The sequence below is a fragment of the Ornithodoros turicata genome, chromosome 1 (assembly GCF_037126465.1).
Source record: "Ornithodoros turicata isolate Travis chromosome 1, ASM3712646v1, whole genome shotgun sequence".
In the NCBI taxonomy this organism is placed as follows: domain Eukaryota; kingdom Metazoa; phylum Arthropoda; class Arachnida; order Ixodida; family Argasidae; genus Ornithodoros; species Ornithodoros turicata.
Genome location: NC_088201.1, coordinates 22,783,184 through 22,806,952, shown reverse-complemented (window position 1 = coordinate 22,806,952; position 23,769 = coordinate 22,783,184). Strand labels below are relative to the sequence as shown.

Below are 23,769 nucleotides of genomic sequence, written 5' to 3'. Positions count from 1 at the left end.
CGGTTTAGCGATAAAATGAATTTTGTTCATGCAAACTTTCCAATAAGTGCTACACGTTACTTAATACTAACGGTTCGATCGAAAGGCTTACCGACCAACGGGACCAAGGACGAGGCTGGTAAACGCAACATGTATACAAAAAGAGCGTCAGACTAACGTATTATAGAAGGCACTGCGTATAAATCTGCAATCCTTCACCCTCTAAGACGCCTTGTCCCTAATGCACAGCCATCTTACTTCAGCACTGTGTTGTCACAGTTTCGCTTTATGTCCAGCTCGCTGAAGGCTTTTCACGTCTGAAGCTCTGTAGCGGTCACTGCGATAAACAAGGCGCGCAGTTTCGTTGTTCACTGCTCTGCCAGGCGAAACCAAAGTTCAAAGGAAATGGCGCGTCCCCATAGTGACGGCGCAATGGCCATTCTGGTCATGTAGTCGCCTAACCATCTCTCTATTTCTTTTTCGGAAATCTAACGCTCTCGGTGGATGTCGCTTCACGCGCCTTTGGGATAACTAAAAGGATAACTTTTGCTTTCGACCTCTTTTTCTGTAGCTGCAACCGAATCGTTGGGAGAGAAGGAGAACGGCACACGTTCCTCGCAGTTTCTTTATCCCTTAAGATTGACCAGCAAACAAGGAGAATTTGCTGGAGTCGCGATATCGCGGACGGAAGCTTATTCGACACGATCTACGCCACACCTTATTCGAGTCGGGAGTAATCACACTATTCATATTCGATAACAAAATGTCGCGCTACGTGGCTGTACTTGAAACATTCGCGAAATGTATCTGCAGTTATCGTGTGCGATCCAGTGTAAAACAGAGTTACACTGAAAGGGCGTATACGTTACTTTTAAAAGTATATTGCCCTCTGACGTCCTCTCTGCCCAGGTGAGAGTGTATTGACAACACGGACAAAGAATGTAATTCAAAATGTTTACCTTTCTATGCTAACTGTGCGAGAGGATCCCTCAAGTACGGTAAGGGCTAGCCGCACTCTAAAAACAGAACTTCACTGCATAGCACGCTGTGCGCCAACCATTGCACCGAATGAGGGGGTTATCGCTTCTGATTCCAAGAGAGAAGGGGGCGCACGCCTTTTTTGTGTCAATTATAATATATCCAAATTGAAACAAAAGGACGTACGCCCCCCCTCTCTCTTCGAATCAGAAGCGATGACCCTATCATTCGGGGCAATTAATGGTTGGCGCACAGCGTGCTATGTGGTGAAGTTCTGTTTTAAGAGTGTAAGAGAAACTCTCGAGGATTGATTTATTGATCTCAGTTTCTATCTCGTACTTGCCAGCGGCTAGGTCAAGATATAACGCGAAAGGGGACAGGAGCCTCACTGCACTCTTAAAACAGAACTTCACCACATAGCACGGTGAAGGCTAACGGCTGTACAGAGCAATGTCTTTATTACTATTGATTTGTGGGAAGCTCGGGGCGTACGCCTTTTTGTGACAGTTAACATAACGGGATAAGTGTCACACACACACACAAAAAAAAAAAGGCATACGCCTCTTGTTTTCAACAAATCAGGGGAGAGAACGATGTCATTCGGGGTTATGGTTGACTAGCTGCGTGCCCTCTTAAAAATGAACTTCACCACATAACACACCCCTAGGCAACCATCGTCCCGAGTGACATCGTTCTTTCCCCTGATTTGCTGAAAACGGGGGAGGGCGTTCGCCATTTTTGTGGCATTATGCAGTTCACAATTGCCACAAAAATGGCGTACACCCCTCGTTTTCATCCAATCAAGGGAGAAAACGTTGTCATTCGGGATGATGGTTGGCTAGGAGCGTGCTACACTGTTAAAACAGAACTTCACCACATAGCACGCTCATAGCCAACCATCATTCCGAATAATATCATTCTGTGTATTGATTTGTTGAAAATGGGAAGAGGCGCCCCTCTTAAAAATGAACTTCACTACATAGTACGCTCCTAGCCAACCATCATCCCGAATGACAACGTTTTCGTCCCTGATTTGTTGAAAACGGGAGGCGGAGCCTATTTTGTAGCCATAATGCCGTACATAATGTTACATAATAGCTCCGCTTCCCGTTATCAACAAATCATCCCCTTATCAACAAGGCTACACTCTAAAAACAGAGCTTCACCGCATAGCATGCTGCGCGCGGACCATTGCCACGAATGATAGTGTTATCGCTGGTGATTGGAAGACAGAGGGGGGCGTACGCCTTTTTGTGGCAATTTTCATATACCCAAATTGCCACAAAAAGGCGTACGCCCCCTTCTGTCTTCCAATCACCAGCGATAACACTATCATTCATAACAATGGCGCGCAGCGTGCTATGCGGTGAAGTTCGGTTTTTAGAGTGTATATGTGGTGAAGATACGGACCTATCAGATTCATCTATACAAAAGGTGTCACAGCCAACAAGTTGAATTCGCCGTTTGGAGCCGACAGAGTCGGCGGGCTAGCTTGGTACACTGTTAAAACAGAACTTCACCACATAGCACGCTCCTAGCCAACCATCGTTCCGAATGATATCATTCTGTGCATTGATTTGTTGAAAAGGGGAAGGAGGCGCCTATCTGGGACATATTATCTTGTCCCAGATAGGCGCCTCCCCCCTGTTTTGAACATATCATGACACGGAATGATATCATTCGGTATGATGATTGGCTAGGAGCGTGCTATGTGGTGAAGTTCTGTTTTAACAGTGTAGAGTTCATATACCCTTTAAGCTCTGTTTTTAGAGTGTGCTATGGGGTGAAGTTCTGTTTTAATTGTGTGGGCTAACAAAGCTTGCCTCTTAACTGCAGCCCTTGTGGAAGTACTTACAATTATCGAGTGGTGTATAGTTTTTAACTGCGTAGAAACGAGGAAAATTCTTGCTTTCTACGCTGTCAATACGGTCGGTGAAGTGAACGTTCCACAACAGTTTTGGTACTTGAGTGCCGTAAACTGTGAATCGTGAAGCGACGGTGCTACATTTGCACACGCGGATCAACAAGTTTCCGTTTAACGTATGGGATCCGTCACGAGAATCTCGTAAACACCGTTCCGTTTATATCATGCGTCTATAGATTCCTGCGTTTCACTCAGATATCAGGGTCCAGAAATGTAAGATATAAAGATCACGGGTTCCTACACAGTATTTTAGCCTTGTTCTTGTTGCCAAGTGTTATGAAAGTATGCGATGATATGGAAGCCCGACTTCTGTGTGGCTTTCCTGACCTGATACCTCCGTATCAGCGACCACTACCTATAGGGACCTCCTACAACCAAGCAACTCAAACTTCTACGCACTGCCCACACACACACATAAAGAGACGATGATGAGACGGGGCTGATGCTGGCCAGCAGGCCCAAGCCTGTAGTGAACATGCGATTTCAGGTAATGGTCCTGCAGATTCCTCACGGATCCCTGTATAGTGTCTTGTATTCTACACGCAAGATACACTAAAAATTATCTGATATTAGAGAACTTTAGAATAGGGTGCCCAAGCGCTTTCCGACCCCAAAGAGATAAGGAGTCACCACTGCGTATTCCGCAAAGTACGTACTGGTTGGGATATGGCATTCGCGCTGATGACACCCTATTTCTTTGGGGACCTAAAACGCTTGAGTGCATGCCCTATTCTAAAACTGCTTATGTGGCTTTGTACCGTCTTAAAAAAGATAATCACCTGCATAACACGCTCCTAGCCAATCGTCATCCCGTACGAAATCGTTTTCTTCTCTGATTTGTTGAAAACGAGAGAGGTACGCCTTTTTATGACACTTATGCAGTTATTTTAATTGTTACAAAACGGTGTATACTTCCCGCTCTCACCTCAAATCAGGTGATCATATGGGAGTCGGGATTTTATGAGTAGCCATCGAATGCCAGGCTGTCGAGTGACAAGTGACAGTGACAAGTTACAGCCACACGTACAACGTCTGAGGTATTCAACTAGGAATCTCCTGCAGTAGATTTAGAATATACGCATTAATAAAGAAATAGTGCATCGAGTATTTATTACATAAATCGAACTTGGAAATCGTTGGAGAGGTATGTTAGCTTAGCTAAATCGGTAGAGCCTTCGACCGGCAATCCAGAAGATGTGGGTTCGCGTCCCGCAGCTGGCTAACCTCTTCAGTGACTTCCTTCTTTCGGCGTATAGCTTCCCTTAGAAATATAAAAAAAACGCGTTTTCCTCGAGATATTCTGATGCTGCTTAGCACTTCGCGGCCCCGAAGCCGTCAACTAATGTATGAGGCAACTGCTGCTGCTGTCAGCAAGTTGCTTTCGGCTTTGCGAGTTCGAGTCATTGCGTAAAGCGTGGGATACATTTTTCGAGAGCTTATACAAACACAAAATCATCGTCATCAATCACAAGAAGGGTTGCAAGATTTGACTACTTTGCTCCAAATTTGCGCTACATTTGATATTCCTGTGTACCAAAATCGTGATCGTTTTCATCGTGGCGCCATATCTGATGCCGAAGTACGTACAGTGCGCTCATCCCCCTCTTCCTTGATGATCGGCTCAATCGATATGTCCTTCGGACTGTTTCGTTTCTGGGCTGGGGTTTTATCACTCGTTAAAGTACCCTTGGTTTAGTAAAGTTAATCCGCCGACTCTGCGCTGTGGTGTCGCTCATAGTTCTTTCGCGATGTAAAGACGCGAATTATCATACGAATTATAAGGTTTTTTCTTTGATCAGGCAGAGCCCAGTAGGCAAGTTATTTTTCGTTCCCTAGCCATGTTTCGCATGGAGCCTAAAGCATATAGACATATCTACGACCCTGGTCATGTCATTCTTCCTGAAAATGTCGTGTGCCTCATCGACTCGACCCGAAGAATTTAGATACTAATTCGTCAGAGGGTGTCGCAAGTGTCCATATCAAATGTCCCAAATCTCAATGTCCAAAATCGCATGTCCAAATAGTACTTACGCATTCATGGTATAATTGCCCGTTAGAGGACACACACACACATACATTGGATGATGATGGGGTTACAGGAGCTGAGCACGTTCCATATGATATGATGCCTATACACCGCTGGCTACAGAATTAGCTACATACAAAGGCTACTGTTGGCATTTTTAAAAGGATTTTGACCGTGCAATCCTTTTATCGAAAGTACATTCATAACTTCCTTTCGCGGCACTCATCCCCTCAAAGCGCTCGTAGAAGAGGAAATGACGAGAGCTTGCTCAGTGTCCATGTCAGGAACATGATCTACGACATCGTAGTATCCTCCATGACATCACGAATATGAGAAATGCACGCATGAAGGCAAACAGAGGCACAGCAAAGAGATCAACATTATCTCTTGCAACATTGTACTTCCGCTAGCACACACAAGTGTGTACATCGACTACAAAACAATTTGTGAGACAGATAGTGTGTAGCTGAAATAGGCTTCGAGTACACAGGAGAAAAAAAGCAACGCGTGAGAAAAGTACGAGGAGCGATCAAAAAGTTTAAACAGAGGTGTCTCAGCTTACCTTTTAATGTGATTCATTATCTTATCTCTTTGAAAGAACGTGCTCCCAATATCAACCCACGCGGTTCATTCTGTGTCCAGTAGTGGCCTTGTGAACATATCGACTCTCAACGAGTTTAAAATTGAATGTTGAAATGTAATCAAGTTTCTGTGCAAAGAGGGGAATTCCGCAAAGGGAATTCACGGGTGAATGTCGAGAGTGTTTGGTGATAACTGCCCTTCCTTTTCCACGGTCACCCGCTGGTCCAACGAGTTCGAGCATGCGCGTGTGACCGACCCGAGGTCAGGGAGACCTTCCATCTCGACCGACCAAGGCTATGCTGCCCATGCTCAGACTCTGATCACGAACATTCGACGAATCAAGGTCTCTGAGATTGCCACGGAACTGAACGTTTCCTGTGGCAGTGCGTTCACCATCATTCGTGATGCTTTGGGAATGTCAAAGGTCTCTGCCAGATGGGTACCTCGGAACGTCTCCCTTCATAGGGTCGCCACCACCGCATATGAGTTCATCTCGGGAGCTTTCTCACCTCTACGAGAGCAACCCAGAAGACTTCATGGTCCGACGGAGGTGAAACGTGGCTTTACCAGTGGGACCCGGAAACCAAGCAACAATCCATGCAGTGGAGACACAGGGGTCTCCGCCTCCGAAAATAATTCGAACCCCATCGGTAAGTCAGGAAAGTGATGGCCACAGTTTTCTGGGACAAAAAGGGTGTCCTGCTGATCGATTACATGGCAATAGAGGTACGATATAACAGCGGAGTACTATGACGACATTCTCCGTTGTCTGAGGCACGCCATAGTGGAGAAGCACCGAGGGATGGGTGACAAGAGGCGTTTTCCTGCTGCACGACAACGCCCCAGTCCATAAGGCTCATGTTGTCCAGGCTACCTTTCGGGAGTGTGGGATCGAGCAGCTCGATCATCCGCCCTATACAGTCCAGACCTGGCTACCTGCGACGATTTTTTATTCCCAAATTGAAAAGGAGCCTCAAAGGAACGAGGTTCGACGACGCGGAAAGCTGCCACAGAACAGTGGCTTGATGACCAAGAGGTAAAGCTCTTTCACCAGGGCATCTCAAGTCTGCAGAACAGATGGAGCAAGTGTATTCAGTTAAGGGGTGATTATGTTGAAAAAAAAAATTTTTTAGAATTTTTATTCGCTTCCTTTATACCCGATTTGCAAATTTTTTTTAATCGTCCCCTCGTACGTATATTCATGATATGAAGAGCAATCAACTTGTGAAATAATTGAGAGACATCTGGTGATTGCATTGTAAGCTATCAAAAAAGTAATCCTGTAGAACATCAGTGCATAACACGCTCCTACACTCTTAAAAATGAACTTCCCCACATAGCACGCTCCTAGCCAACCACCATCCCGAATGACAACGTTCTCGCCCCTGATTTGTTGAAAACGGGAGGAGGAGCCTATTTTGTGCCGTGCATAATGGCACAAAATAGGCTCCGCCTCCCGTTTTCAACAAATCAGGGGCGAGAACGTTGTCATTCGGGGTGATGGTTGGCTAGGAGCGTGCTATGTGGGGAAGTTCATTTTTAAGAGTGTAGGCAACCGTCATCTCGAATGACGTCGTTCTGTCCCCCAATTTGGTGAAAACGGGAGGCGCACGCCTATTTGTGACATTGACGCAGTTACGTTAATCGTCACAAAAACGCCCACGCCCCGTGCTTTCCGCAAATCGAGAGTGACACCTGTGTCATTCGGTGCAGTGGTTGGCCTGATTCAGCGTATTATGTGGCGAAGCTCTGTGGTGTGGTGAAGGGCGGCCAACAACGGCAAGCCGGAATTCGTCACGACCACCACGACCTCTGTCTTAAAACCGCATGGTGACGCAATACTTTTTCCTGGTGTGTGTAACGATGAAGTAACGCATCCCGTCATCAGGTTCCGTCTGACGTGCAATCCATTTACACAGTGTAAACACGGCTGACAACATTTCAGAGGGCTTCATGTTGCCGCAACGTCGGAAGATCATCGAGGAAGAAGTGAAACCAGATCAAGAAGATGGTCTTCCGGTGCAACGTGTTCTCAGTTAATTCGCTCAGTTTTGATCGCCACTCTGTAACACAGCGTGTGAGGGATAGAAGATCTACTTTGTACAAAGCAACATTCAACGAAGGATCAACGGAGACGTCCAAATCACCAAAATGGATGTTGCATTATAGGAATCAGACGTTAATAACACCATTTGCAACGATAGAATTGCTCAACACGCTCGCAAGAAACGTTACTGAGCTGCACGAACACAGATTAGCTCGCATTAGTCGAGAAACCCCTCAATTTGACTATTTTCCCTGCTATTCTCATTTCTTTGTTACGTATCCAGTACTGGAGGGAATCCAGTGTGAAATGACTTTTTAAAAATGATCGATTCATAAATCCGGTTGCAATTCTTAATGCAACCACAGTGGCTAACTGTGGGAAGGTGGTGAATTAATAGAGCGTGCAAGTAGCCTCTGTTGATAACGTGATCTTCGAAGTACCATATCTACCGCATCCAAACTACCGAATAAGTTACTAATCCACGCACGCTGCTATTGCAATAATTTCACGGTGACGTTATACCAACGTTCTACTAAAACTGCCTAATGTCAGTGGTCCCAGTATTTGCATTCAACTGCAGCTGCGAAAAATTCATGCTCATATACGGCTTAACTAACTAAGTATGCAGATCCAAAAGGGAAGCGGAACGTATTTTGGAAATAACAACACACACTCTAAAAACAGAAACCAGCGGCATGGCCGTGCGTGTTAAGGCGTCTCGCTCGTTGGTGGTAGCCAAGGTCGTGCTGAAGACTGGGAGGTGGTGGGTTCGAATCCTACCGCTGGCTGTGCTGTCTGAGGTTTTCCCTGGGTTTTCTGAAGACGTTCCAGGCGAATGTCGGCACAGTTCCCCCTGGAGTCGGCCCAGGACGCATACTAACCCCCCTGACCCCCACTCGTTCCTGCTGTCCTCTCTCCATCAGTCCACATCTGTACGCCGCTCATAGCCACAGTTTCTTCGTGGCGCTAACACGGCATAAAAGAAGTCAAAAATAAAAACAAATTCACCACATAGCACGGTGAAAGCCAACAACTGCACAGAATGATACCTTTATCACGCCCGATTTGTGAAAAGTGCGGGGCGTACGCCTTCTTGGAACTGCATAAGTGTTCCAAAAAGGCGTACGCCTCCCGTTTTTAACCAGTCAGGGGCAGAACGATGTCATTCGGGATGGTGATTGGCTATGAGCGTGCTATGTGGTGAAGTTATGTTTTTACAGTGCACACACACGCGCACACACGAAAAAAAAAAATCATACTCTAAATACAGCAATGCGAGACACTGCGAGACTGGTTCTGCAATTTAGAACTACACTCTAACAAACAAAACTTCACCAGATAACACGCTCCGAACCAACTGTCGTTCAGACTGTTACCTATCCTGATTTGTTGGAAACGGGAGGCGTACGCCTTTTTGTGGCAATTCGGGTACATTTTAATTGCCGAAGAAGGCGCCCTTAGAACTGGGCTTCACCGCGTAACACGCTGATTATACCGTTATCACTACTGATTTGTGGAAAGCACTGGGACTACTCCATTTTGTGACAACTATTCGTGACTGCAGTGTCACAAAAAGGGGTACGCCTTCCATTTTCAACAAATCAAGGGGCAGAACGGTGTCATTCGGGATGATGGTTGGTTCTCAGCGTGTTATGCGGTGAAGTTCTGTTTTGAGAGTGTATACACCCCGCTCTCTGCACCAATCAGAAGCGATAACTGCATCAATCGGCCCAGTGATTGGCGCAGAACGTGTCATGAGGTCACGTTCTGTGTTTAGAGCCCTTTCACCGCCACCACCTGTGTTTAGAGTGTGCATTTTGTGTCTTAAAATTATTCGCTTTCCATAGTGATCTCAATATTGTTAACTATCCCGTATTCAACCTTTAGAACAGCAAAATATGTGACTTCGTGTGTCTAATTCACACATCACAAGCTGGCAGTACGCCATCATCGTGGAAATTCTTCCCCTCCGTTACTGTAACGTGCCCCGCATCAAGGTTCGACACAGTAACGTTCCCGTCACTAAAGTGTCAAGGGACGGACGATTCTGGCATAAGCAGTCAGCAGGTAAATATAACGCTTAACAGCCTGTGGTGCAAAGAACCGTCACATAAACGAAATGGCTTCTCTCCTACCTCTACAGATAAATATATTTCTGAAATATATTTGCCCATGTTTAAAGGTCACTTTTCGATGAACGAGCCGCGTAGTTTCATAGTTTCATAAAGCTACCCGCTCTAAGGAAACACTAGCAATTGTGTGTGGGCCAATCACATTACGGCTGTCTTCGCTGGCCGTGATGCTATTGGCTGATGCTCAAGTGTGCCCATCGGTTCTCCCATTCACCAAGAGAAGAAGCAACGCGGGGTCATTGTGCTCAAAATACTAGCACAAAAGCGCGCGTATTGTGTCCCTGCAGAAGACCTCGATGGATGGGTTCAAACTCGAGCTCAATTTCGTTGTTCTCGCTCTAGGAAGCAAGCTTTGGTGGTCGTCACATATGGTGGCCGCGCAGTGATGCTCCCACTGTCATCGCGTCATCCTTCGTTTTGTTTTGGCCACATAACACGTAAATAACTGCGAAAACTGTCACAGTCTGGGGACGCAAAGCAGTACGACAATCCACTCATATTGACACAATCACTGAGCAAAGAGGCACGTTTTTGCCGCAGACGAATGATATACTATGGTAGCATAATCAGTTGGCCTCGTCGACATCACTGACCCCAGCGGCAGCGGTCCTGCTGTCACAATATAAATACTACAACCGAAGCATAATAAAAATGTTAAGCACGCCGCGTTTGCCTACCTTGAGAGAGAGACGGGGATGCAGGGGATTGCCTCCCCGCGTGGGGCTTCGCCTAGACTGCGTGGCAACTCAGGTGGCAACAATCTGTCTACAGTATGCAAACCGTGTGATGCTCGCGCTGCACATCAGCGGCCTGCCAAGAGCGTTCCCGTTTTGCTCTCTGCGATCGCTTCCTTCCCTGCCCCAGTCACGTGGTGCAGCGCCCTGCACATGCGCATTCAAAACTCACTTTTCAGCTGGAACGGTTGCATCCCGTCTCCCCGTAGGAATTCGAACGGATGATTTATGAGACACGTAATACGCAAAATACGGAAGTACAGGAAATGCGGAAACGAAGAAAGCTATCTGTTGGCGTTATTTTTCAACCCTACGATCAAGCACATTCCGCTATGGATTCGATCGTTTCGTAGCAAGCTTTCCAGACTCATTTCATCCCAGTCACAGCGTCCTGCCTCTGCAGGTCTTTCTCGGTCTTTAAAGAGTACAAGGAGAGGCGCACATAAACACTCGGCGCGGGGCTGTTCGATAACAATGTGCGCTCAACTGCGCTGTGGGGAAAAAAAGACCGCGCAGGCAGGCGACACAGGAGGCTTAAATAGTCTTGAATATATTTCGACGGTTCTAATCAGCGCATAGAAAGAAGGAAGGCTTCGCGTCGACAGTGGTTTATAATGCAGTAGAAGTAGTTCAGTAAAGGCGGCGAACAAGTGTTGATTAGGCAACGATTATTTTAAACTCTTTAAACAGAGCTTCACCGCATAACACGCTCCTAGTCATCCATCCCGAATGATATCGTTCTCCCCTGGTTTGCTGGAAACGGGAGGCCTACGCCTTTTTGTGACACTTATGCAGATGCGTTAATTGTCATAAAAGGGCGCCCACCCGCCCGCTTTTTCCACCACACAGCAGTGATAACAGTATGATTTTAACACCGGAAATTGACGTACGCGGCTATTGGCCAAGACGTCCCCGGAGAGAAGTGTATTGTCATATTTATTCGTTCCTTAACGTTTATTGCAACATTAATAACCGTGCCTTTTACGCTACAAGCCCCTTCCCACTTCGCGGATCGATAACCGTAACAGTGGAAACCAATTATGCGTACCGGTATCAAACAGCTGAGGTCTATTACAACCGATAACATTGGCGTTCTTAGCAATATTTTCTTCGTCTCAAGTTTCCCTTCACTATTATTTCTCAGCAATTCTGCGGTCGCGTTTTCTCCGTGCAGTACTACGCAGCAAGCTCGTGTTTCACGGATACACAGCAAATAACAACGTACAATCCTGCGCGCAACACGGTCATCCTGACAGCTTACTGTGGCGCAGTGAGTCGTTAAGTGTTTTTCCTAGCATCTGATCTCTTCCGGTAAAAGACGATTCCACGGAGAGCCCCGGAGATAATTAATAGCAGACCTTTTCGATGTCGTGAAAGTGCTGGAAGACTGACCAGCTGTCCGTCGACAGCGCATCCATCGCTCATATCATTTCTTAAGGTCATAGAGAAGGAGACATCTTTTGAAAACGCCTCTTGCTATGTGCCGCCAATCACTCTAGAGTAGCCGGTCCTGCGCGAAGTGTGGCCTACATCTCCTTTTTTTTTCTACTAGTACCATCATCATCACCAGCAACATCAACCATTCCACTGTACCATAGTACCTCTGTTGTCCAAATTTATCGAATCAGAATCGCGTGCAACAGCATTTTTAGCTCCTTTTTGATGTCCTAACCCGATGTATGTCCTAACCCGTTTGCTGTCCTAACCCGATGGCGACCCGTTCTACCCTGCTTCATATATGCATATACACACAAATATGGACACATTCATCCTTGCTTCTAAGCCGTTAGGAGTAGCCGGCCCATTTCATTTGTGGGTGCCAACATCTCTAGAATTTTCTTCCCTATACCCCTCCTCTTCTCTCTATACCACGCTTCTGTTCGGTTTCAAACAAAGCCAACTACAGAACCGTACAACAGAGCAAGTTTCCGAATATAATCTGTGCACCAGAGCGGGCACCGTTTTCACCGTATGCACTTGTGGCGTTTGTGGTCTACACGGAGAACAATTAAGAGCATGAGATCGTTGAAATATGGCAGTCGTCGGAAAAGACAGACAGACAGACAGATCGTTGTATTTTAATATGAATGTCAGAAAATGCACCGGACTTTATAGTAACGTACCATTAAAAACTGGTCTGCAATTTCCCATCCACTGGATTCACGAAAGCGTTTATGGACTTTACCCAGAGCTTTAATTAAGAGGGGGAGCTCCCGTAACTAAAGACTGTTTAGTTTTCTGGTGTGTAGCTCGGGCGTCGATCCGTGTTAAAACCAGAAATAATGGCGGCTAGCTGGTAAATGTGCATCTTAGTAGAATCCTTGAGCCTGAGGGACAAAATACAGAGGCGCCTCGAGACACAGGGCTCTGCGTCGTGTTGTCTTGTCTCTGTATTTTGGTCTTCAAGCTCAAGGTTTCTACTAAATGATAAAAAGTACCGCAAAGAGTCAATTATCCATCGGTGCACGTAACACATGGAAGGTGTGTGTGTGTGTCTGTGTTTTTTTTTTTTTTCGGAAAATACATTATAGCGAATTCTGCTGGTCGTTGTATGCAGAAAAAGTTGCACATGGCTCGCGCGTGCATGTCACACGTGCGTCACGTTTCATTGGTCCTTTTGTTCGCTCTTCGTTCGTTTCTAGGCTGAACCTACACTACCCTCTAAAAAACAGAACTTCACCGCATAGCACGCTGTGCGCTTACCATTGGTGCGAATGATCGCTTCTGATTCGAAGAGAGAGACCGTACGCCTCTTTGTGGCAATTAGAATATATGATAATTGCCATAAAAAGGCGTACGCCCCCCCCCCCCCCCCCCCCCTTGTCTGTCTCTCTCTTCGAATCAGAAGCGATAACTCTAATTCGAGTGTTCTAATTTTCGAGTGTTACACTGCGCTGGACGAAAACGACCAGCTGAATTAGATGTCGCGCAGTCTCTCCCCCCTACGTTGGTGTCAGTGTACACCCTTAAAGCGGAACTACGCCGCATACATCGCTCCTAGCCCGCCATGATCCCGAATGGCATTGTTCTCTCTCCTATTTAAAACGGGAGGCGTACGCCTTTTTGTGGCGTGTAGCTATGGCAATTGTCACAAAAAGGCGTGCGACCTGTGCTTTTCGCAAATCAGCAGTGAAAATGGTACCATTATTTGCAATGGTTTACCTTCGGTGTGTTATGTAAAGTTGTGTTTTAAGAGCGACGTGGACTAAAAAACATAACTGCACCGCATAAGACGGTCCTATACGACCAGCATTCCGAATGATGTCGATGTCTCCCCGATTTCTTGAAAATGAGAGGCGTACGCCTTTTCGTGAAACGTTGCATTTATGTTAATGGGGAGGAAGGCGCGCCGCTCTCACCTCAAATCAGGAGTCTGCTAAACGGGTTTTTAAGCCAAAAGAGTGTTGCGTGTGCACGTGATGTGTGCACGTTGCGTGTGCATAACGCCTCTAGGCCTCTGGGTGTCACTGAATCTTCTTTTCCGGTAGAGCCGTCTTCCGATCCGGCTGTCTGCAGCCTTAAAAAGATATATTATAATGAAATATAATTATAACCATATAAGGCAGCAGGTGGGTCCATCCGGAGAGGAGGGTGGAGCGCTTCTGGGTAGAAGCGCGGGAGCGCCACACTCCACAAAAGGAGATGTCCCGTTTAGTAAAAAGGAGCGCGCTCCGTGCACTCTGGAACCGCTACTTAACGCGCGCATTGCAACTGCCAGAATCCGCGATGCGAAAATTTGTCAGCTTCGCTGTTAAAAACACATTCACCACATAGCACACGAAAGGCCAACCATTCCACTGAACGATACCATCAATTATCGTTGCTGCATAAGTGTCACAAAAAAGGAGTATACGTCTCCTCTTTTCAACGAATCAGGGGAGAGAACGAATTGGAGGAGGCGCCTACCTTGGACACATTATCCATGTCCAAGATAGGCGCCTCCTCCTGTTTTCAACAAATCAGGAGACAGAACGACATCATTTGGAATGATGGTTAGCTAGGAACGTGTTATGTGGTGAAGTTCTCCTTTAACAGTGTAGCTTTCGTTCTTGCAGTAGCATTCGACGTCCATTGTTGTGCGGCAGCGTCATGTCGTCTACCAATGGGACTCGCTGTTCACGCCGGAAATTATTGATGATCCAGCACATAAGCTTAGACGTTGTCCCATCTGGTACTCATATGTATCCCCCTTTTTAATGCCGCGTGGCATCGGTTAAATGCGGAGTGATGACGAAGGCACACGCAATCCCACGCATCCAGAAATCGCTGAATGGGCTCGGGGAGTGTGGCAGGAAACTTAATTAAGCTGGAAAGTAGCGTTGTGCTTTTTTTCATTCAGGTTATTGTTATGGGCAAACAGGGTGACCTTAACAGATTACTCTCAAAGGTTCGCTCCAAAACCTACTCCTTTTTTTCCGGTATTTTCGCTGTAACGCAGTGGAAAGCGATCTGCATAATCTAAAGGAGCAACGAGGTGACATTTAATGTACCTCGAGATCCTGTCTCATTCGTCAAACTGCACATCAGGAGCCACCATGTAAAATATTTTCGGTCTGCGGTGTATTATAACTGCGCAATCAAAATTACAAAAACAGTCTGAGAAAGCCGGACGGCCGACACGATCCTCGCGTGACGTAGGGAAGTCCCCGTGCCTTTTTTTCTTCGTTACTTTCTTCTCAGCTCGCGCGCCGCTTATACCTGCTTGAGCTATGCCGCTCTACGTCACATGTCCGGGGACCACGTTACGTCACGACGTTACCTCGTTCTCCGATATGCTCTTGTGGAGGATTTTTTATGGGTGTGCGCAACAGAGGACTCGCGCTCGCTCTGTAGGTCACCTGCGCTCGTCGTTCTTTCGCAGGAACTCATTTTATTCGTTGCAAAACACACCGCAGCGAAAAAAACGAAAAAAACGGGGGTCTCTTCAGTGCTCCTTTAAAATGTCTTCAACGATTTATTTATAAATCAAGGCTCCGCTTCGCTATATACTCGAACCACTCGAACGCGGTCTCGCTCGTACCAGAGTATAGGGCAAAAACAGCCGGCATGTCATTAGAGCGTCACAAAGACGTCATTGGATCTGTTTCATAATGTCCTATGCGCATGACCTTGAGGCGCCGGAGAGGGTTATCTCTGTCTTCACTAGATCGCGCAGTATGGGGACGACAGAAGTGGGGACAGTGGGGAGATCGCACGAACGGCGCGAGCTCGTCGGTCCCACTCGGGACCGGCTTTTGTCCTTTGTGTGCTACCCACGTGGATTTGTTTTGACGCGCGCCGAGGGTTGTTCACTGGAGAGCCGCTAAGATACGACGCGTATGTGAAAAATGTCCTCGCTCGTGATTTGTGGAAAGCACGTGGCGCACGCCTTTTTGGATACTTACAAATTTATCGGTAAGCCACCTTGGAATTGCCAGTCGTGTAATGTGTTATATGTTTAAGACCGTTCCGTGAATAAATGGATGGCCGGATTTAATAACAAGGAAAGAAGAAAAGAACGCTGCTATTATAATTGCCAATTAACGGTGCTGGCTCAAGTGCCAATCAGTTTCCTCTGTTTTTGTGTGGAACAGCTTTCACTCGTGGCCGAACTCCAACTTGGCTAGTAAATGTCGCACATGGAATAACATGTTAACAGGATGTTGCAAATGTTCAAAAAAGTTGCGCTTATTTGTCCGCTATCCTCTCGATCCGCTTAGATGGTGTAGAGGGTGATGTCTCTAGCAATCAGTTTATGAGCTACCAGGTGTTCGTGAATGTCGTGCGCGAATGAAAGTAACAGCGCACTACAGTTCATGCTGAAATGCAGCATATACTTAGGGAGTGACTTTTTCGGGTTAAATGCTTTTCTCAGATTCGGGGGGTAAAAATCGGGCGATAATTATGCCTTCGGGTGTTATCGGGTGTTTTTGTATCTCTTATTGTCTATTAAGTCCTTTCCTAATCTCTCTTTTTATCCTTCTTTTTTGTTTTGTTTTTTGCGGGATCGTGACCTTCCAGGGGTAATCCCCGAAAGCATAAACGGTGTTGACACACATGGGTGTGTTGCTGGGATTCCCATTCTTACATGTGTTACACATGGGGACCTTTGTTCGTCTTCAGTGGAAACGTCACATTGAGGATTTCATAGTGACTGGAATTCGGGGAGAAATCGGGTTTAACCCGAATTGGTCGGAGTTCAGTTCGGGGGGGAATAACCGGGTGGAATCGGGTTTAACCCGAAAAAGTCGCTCACTAAGCATAGTGCGTTGGGTAGCATGCGTGCATCTACGTATGCTGCGTTCTTGTGTTTCTTTCATGTAGGGGAAGGTGGGGCAAGATGAGGCAGAAATTTGCAATTCAATATGGAATTTTTATTCTTCGTGTTTTTCGAAAAAGCTAGCCTCAGGCATTTACATTCCAGGCAGAAGTAACCTTCTTCTTTTCTCTCTCTCTCTCTCTCTTCAACGCAAATACCAATCTGGACAATTCTCACATACAGTCTAAACTCGTTATTATGACACTCGTTAATACGACATCCTCACTTTGTGACCGGTTTTCTAGGGAACCGTTTTTTCCCCATAGAAACACCATGTAACTCACCCTCGTTATTATGACAACTCGTTAATCCGTCTGTGACCGAAATTTTGAGGACGGACCAAGAAGAACACGTGTATTCTGCCCTCGTTATTATGACCGCGGACTGTTGACCTCGTCGACCATGAACAAAGTTTCGAGAACGAACGGCGGAACACCAAGGTGTTCTGTCCCAATTGTGACCACCGACTGTTGACCCTGCGGCTTTTGTGATCCACCAAGAATATCAGTGGCCCGTGTGACGCATGTGTGGACAATGTCGTACAAAGCACAGAAGAAAGCACAGAAGCCCGTCTTCAGAATTCGTTAGTGAGTCATAGTCTTGCACCGAAAGCAGCGCTTAAAAGGCCAGGACGTTTCCTCCCTTGACCATTGAGTTTATCGTGCACACGGGCGAGGCGATGACTGTAGACACAAGCAGTGAAGAGGAATTATGTGCACCTGCTCTCGTCAACGTAAGGGATGCCACCCAAGCGGTCAAGATGGCTTTGCAATTCTTCGAGCAGCAGAAGGACATTCAAAATGTGCATGCTATTTGTAACGCAATAGAGACAGTGGAGAGCTTGCAAATTGAAAGTGCTACGAAACAGACAGTTCTGACGGACTTCTTTCGCAAATAAATTGTAAATCAGCAACTGAATCGTCTTCATTTTAGTACAGCATGTAGCAGTAGATCCACACAGGTGTATGTGTGTGTGTGGGAGGGGAGCATTTTTTCCGTGTGTTTCTCGTTAATATGACAATTTCGCTTTATGACCAAAATCGGCGGGAACAGACTTGGTCATATTAACGAGTTTAGACTGTATACAACACGCAATTCACATATTCACACAATAAAGCGGACATGCAGTGCCACCTACGAGTAAAGTTTAAAGCGCATAGAGCAACCTGTCTCGGAGACAGGCGATCTCGAGCAAGAAATGTCGCGTCTTGCCCCGTGTCTCATCTTGCCCCACCTTGCCTTACATCTACGAAGTACACGTCACCACGATAAATGAGCCTAGAGAGCTACAGTGTGTAAAACGTACTATACGCAACTCTCCTACCGAATGCGTGTCAAAAGCAAGGCGATTGCGCTTCGTGATTCGCGGTGATCACTGTGGTTCGCGATAACTCTAGCCGCCGCGAGTCGAGATGGAAAATTAGAATTGACTTCTTTCTTTTTTTTTTTTTTTTTTTCTGTTGGCAGTGCATCGCGCTTGTGTGATGTGAGTATAATAAAATTACGCGGTTGGATACGCTTTTCAACACGGCCAGGAAGAGGAAGAGAAGGCAAAATGAAAATAACCGGGCACCAGCCCCTAGTATATTTGAATATATATATATATATATATATATTCAAATACCTATACCTACCTATAATTAGGTATAAATAGGTTAAATAAATTAAGTATAATTAGGTATAAATAGGTATTCAAATACCTATACCTATACCTATACCTAGTACTATATATATATATATAGTATCTTGAAAAGTTGAAGTTGGGTCGGACGGCTACGTAATTATAGTGAAGGTTGAGATAAATGCGAGACAGAAGACGAAAGTAGGGGAAGTAACAAAAAAGGTTTATTGAAACTTCAAAGTTATAAAAGTTAGGGGTGATGTCAGGCACCCCTAACTTTTATAACTTAAGTTTTAATAAACCTTTTTTGTTACTTCCCCTATTTTCGTCTTCTGTCTCGCATTTATCTCAACCTTCACAACAACAACAATAAATGATGACGATGAGATGGGGTATTTCACCGCGGTGGTGCGGTACCCTACCCCATTGCACGTGGGACATTATGTGAAGATGATGAAGAAGGGATGAAAACACAAGAAAGAGGTCTGGAGCAATCCAGTGGATGACAGGAAGTCCATGAACAGGTGAAGAACCCGACGATGGAGCACAGGATCTTCAACCTTCACTATATATATATATATATATATATATATATATAGTATAGTACTGTATATATATATGAATGCAGAATACCAGGCCCTATTATATTTTTTTCTGACCGAGCTCTCGGCATACCCCCTTTTTTTTTAGTATAAAAATTGTGGGGTCATGTGAGTACTATGTAGTGTCAGTGTACTGTCGAAAAATGTGTGCCACGTTCCCAAGCATTAACGCGAGGCAGACGAATTTCGTCAGAAGTTGCATGATGTCGTAAGCATGCCATGTGTGTTTCTCAGCGAGGAGCTCAACTTTACCCTTGCACTTTTCTAGGACTAGAACTAACGTCGCTGTTACAGTGGTTTCCTAAATGTTGTTGCTTAATACGAGAAAATTTATCGCAGCAGGAGTTTTACTGCTTCCGCTCTTGTGAACGTTGCTGCAGAAGCACAATCTTAGCCTTTGCCAACCGAAGGTAATCGACTTTCCGGGAAACATTATTTGAAAACCATAGCCGAAATTAACCTGCCGAAGGCACCTTTTGGTAAGGTAAGGTATGGTATAGTAAGAAAGAAAAAATATGGAGGTTTATATAGACATATTGATACACATGTTTTGTCCGCTGCCAGTAGAGAAATCCGCTGCTGCTATCCAGAATAATGGCGAATGGAGTAGTGGCTTCGCACTGCTGAAGAGAAGTGTATGCTATAGTATAAATAATCCCTGGTGCTCATCGCACAGTCCACTGTAAGCGTCCTGAAGTAGGCGGCTTCACATTCTACCACAATCTCCATATTATTATTTTTTTTTTCGTTTCAATCCAATTCAGTCCAATACTACTATCTATATGCGGTTCATTTTCTTCCTTTTAGTTCTTATATTCCGCACAATGCTGTAAAAAAATGTGCCGTTATTAGGTGTACAACAATGACCCCAGTTCCTCAAGGGAGGAGGTGAAATCAGCGCTATTGATCATCTTGTTCGCGTGCATTGCAAGAGATTGCCGTAATTACTCGGATAAGGGTCCTTAATAGAACGGCTTCCGACCGTCTTGTGGAAAAAGAAGCAGCGGTCGGTTATTTCCGAGGAATTTCTGAAGAGAAGCTTGTGCTGCCGAAAGCACTGGGGGTGAGGGATACTACTACTTCGGACCTTCGAACATAATCCTTCTCGAACTGGCCTCCTGGGAATACGGAATAAGGTAGATACTGAATAATTGTTTCACTGTAAATGCGTTGTCCTTATGGTAGGCTTTATGGGCATATGTAGGGTACACAGAATAAAGGGGCAACAGGACAAACGGTGAAGGTGCGGACAAATACCGTTGAAAAATCACATTCTCGAGGGTCAATTGTGGATAATCTTTGCGGCAAAATGGCATCAAACTCATACAGTGGGAAAAATATAACAATGATATTTATACTATATATACACTACACTTGAATATATAGCGTGCCAACAATGATTTTGGCGCGTTAGGGGAAACACCATGCATGTCATTTTGGCGTAACTGGGAAATGAGACTTCCTGGGAGAGTCTTGTTGCATGTAGCATGTAAGTAGCTTCGTACCTCTTAGGTGGTACGAAAGCACGAATAATGTGCGCGTATTACTTCTCTAAACCTCAAACACCTAACTTTTGGTAAACCCATTTTCGTCACTCTTTGTGAGATATGGGAAAAATCCGTTACGTATCGTTTTGAAGCTTCTTCCCATTTTAGTTATTCTAGGTATTTCTGTTTCTGACGTAGTAGATTCTTTTCCTATTTATTTGTTTATCAAGGTCGTCGCAATCGTCATGAGGCGGATGTCATGGCGAAAAAGCCAATGTTTACAGGCGAAACTCCGCACTGAGCGTGTCCTAGATGAAGTGTTTTTTTTTTTTTTTTTTTTTTTGTACGTAGTGTCATATTGACGGTCGTAAGCTACTTTTATGCGCCTCATTGTGCACCCTGCCTTCTCTTTTCGAAATAATCTGTCGGAGTGTCGGCCATAGTGAGACTATAGGCACCACGCAAACAGCTTTTCCAGCCCTAAGTTTCTTAATGGGATCTAATTGAATTGCATTGAGAAAAGAAAAAAAAAGGAGAAATAATGAACGGATGAGTGTACGGAATGCATACTGTTGGTGACGCAGTCTCTTTCAAACGTTTCTTGCTCCCACTTTAAATCAGAATCCGCGATACAAATAGGGAGTGACGGGTGGGTTAATGGGTGTGCCCGTCCGTCCATCCGTGGCGATCTCCTGTGAAGCGTGCTTTCACTGCACTAGCCCAACGTACGGCGGAGAAGCAACCGAGCAATGCGTACATCTCTCCCCGGCTGTCCTATAGCGAGTACACGTAATATTGCTGCGCTCTCGTAACGAAATGCAATGATAGTGAAGCGGGCTGATGGGGTGTGGTTATGGATACACGCCTTGGCAAGATTGTAATACATTGCAGTTCAAAATGAAGAAAGCTGAAGCTGGGCGAGCAAGGCGGTAGCAACTAAATGACGAGACCGATGGTGGTGGTGGTGCTGGAGAAAGGGCTCGCCGTTGTCGGCCTCACAGAGGTGGGCAACGTCACGAATGACGCCCTGGGGGAATGTGCGTCCTGGGCCGACTTCCAAGGGGGACTGTGCCGACATATATCTGGCAGCGTCTGAGGAAAACCCAGGAAAAACCCCAGACAGCACAGCCGGCACCGTAATTCGAATCCGGGTACCTCCCAGTCTCGACGTGACATGGCCAGCACACGACCGATGCCTGAGCCTGTGTACATTTCATCACGTGCTTTCGTTTGGTTTCGTGGAAGAAAAAATGAAATCACGATCCCATTCTTTGCACCACGATTTTTCAAACACCTTCGGAGTGCAAGTCGCAAAGCACCAAACGAGACATGAGGTTCCAGTAGTGGTAACTGCTACCAAACGTGACGGCATTTCGCAATGAACGCACAGAAAAGGTAGCGCACAAAAAATAAACAAATCTACGTGCGTGAACATGGGCTTTGGTTTTGGCGACCGAATCGCGAGCGCGCAGTAAAGTAAACTGCATTCTGTTCACGTAGATTTAATCGGGATGACCAAAAGGCCTCTGCAATTGTTCCCCGTTGCCAATAAGCGTTTCTCTTTTTTTTTTTTTTTCACGCAAGTTATTAAATATCACAACGGATACTCACAACTGACCGGTGGAAAAAAAAGGCCCAATCACACATAAGCCGTGTGTGTGAAGCTATTTTTCTTTCATTTGCCTTTTTTTTTTTCTCGCGATAAAAAAAGTTCACGCAATTACGTATCACGCAGCGCTTTGTGTCTGGATATTTCGGAAGAGTGTGTTTCTCTTCGACCTCACCACCATCACCTCATAATTTCATATCTTATGCTAACCAGTGCGCTCTGGGGTAGTGAGCCACGAAGTAAGTGACAAATTTCCCACTAGTCGTCATTGCATGTATTTATTTTTATTGTTCGACCTCACTAGGTGTGGACAGCGCTCTGCTTCTTTTCATGGGAAGACATGCTCATTGAGCATAGTTCGCGATTCACAGGTGCACGTAATTTCTTCATGGTCTAATAGGAACTTCGCAGCAACAATTGAATAACGAACGAGAATGTAATGGGGTGTTTCCCCGCGGATAGGTTCAACAAGAACAAACAACGTAATGGCGATGTGTTCCCCCGCTGCAGGACCCTACCGCTGTTCATGTGGGTTGATATGATTTGATGAGTTAGCATGACACGCACGTGAATGTAGCAGGGCGAAGGCTTACAGTTCGCCCGGTAGGCCCGTGGCTACCGGGCATAAGTCATAAATGATCGAAGAGCTCAGCGCTTGTGTGCCGGATTGCGCCAATGTCAAAGAATTTTGGATATGCTGAGCGGTTTGATGTGGATGGCTTGTAATTGACAGGTAGGTTCAACTAAAGCCCCTATACTTTAGGTTCAACTACTGGCACTCTTTACGGATTTTCGTGCAATTCTGTCGACCGTGCCTATCTCAGGAGTCGCGCTTGACTACACCCCAATCCGACATTTCAACTTTCAACCAGCTACGTCTTTTCGTCCTTCTAACAGTGGTTACAGAATTCTTGCTAGATTACCATCGAAATGCATCCGTATATGGTATTGCTAACAAACTGCAGTACGTAAACAATTGGCCTGCCGAGATCGTAATAGGGACAGGAATTGGCTGGGCTCCTCCTAGCATAACATTCTTCGTGCGGCTAGTAAAGCATTTCCTATCTGTATCGGATTGCGAAATCGATGAAACCTATTATACGTGCTTCAAAGCTCTTTTGGAAGAGACCTGCCGAGAACTAGACGCGTTTCCTTTCCTTCCAGATGAAATGTCATTGATTGGCCGCAAGTTACATAACCGGAGCGACGAGGCACCGAGGGATATTATCTGTGCTGCATTGAGGGCGAGATGAAAAAAAACGGTCGAAAGAGCTAGCCTTTGTCAGTCTCCTACGTTGATTTCAGATGCCGTTATATCGTCGAGGTCCAGGTTCTTTTGCCGAGTCGATTTCCCTTTTGCACCAGATTCTGCTCGGATTTCTGTTAACTTGTATAAGGAAAGAAATAATCCTGTTTGAACTATTAGTAGCGTTATTCAATATTGATTGGATTTTACGCAATGAGGTGGCCATTTTGGTACAGCTTCACAAGCCTTTACCTTACGCAACCTCAATTCCGTGCAGCTTTATTCAAACTCACCTCACCTGGCCTCATACACTCTTAAAGCGGTGGTGGTGGTGGTGGTGGTGGTGACGAAACCGGCTTGCCGTTGTTGGCATTACTTATGTGGGCAGCGAACTTCACCGCATAACATGCTCCTAGCCAACCATCATCCCGAATAACGCCGCTCTCTCCCATGATTTGTTGAAAACGGAAGGGGTGCGCATTTTTATGACACTTATGCAGTTAC

The 23,769-nt window shown here is 45.7% G+C and overlaps 2 protein-coding genes across 11 annotated transcripts in view; one reads left to right on the top strand and one right to left on the bottom strand.

The window, feature by feature from the left end:
* Positions 1 to 23,769, top strand: part of LOC135377648 (major facilitator superfamily domain-containing protein 10-like) — a 203,582-nt gene that overhangs the window by 37,789 nt on the left and 142,024 nt on the right. The window lies entirely within an intron of this gene.
* Positions 1 to 23,769, bottom strand: part of LOC135377647 (dual specificity calcium/calmodulin-dependent 3',5'-cyclic nucleotide phosphodiesterase 1A-like) — a 250,537-nt gene that overhangs the window by 131,863 nt on the left and 94,905 nt on the right. For 5 of the 9 annotated variants that reach the window (XM_064610221.1, XM_064610223.1, XM_064610222.1 and 2 more), the window contains exon 1: positions 10,346 to 10,490. The exons of the other annotated variants lie outside the window; for them this stretch is intronic. The gene's annotated coding sequence lies outside the window, so the exon portion shown is untranslated. Of the gene's footprint in view, positions 1 to 10,345; positions 10,491 to 23,769 lie in introns of those variants that run through there. 9 annotated transcript variants of the gene reach the window in all.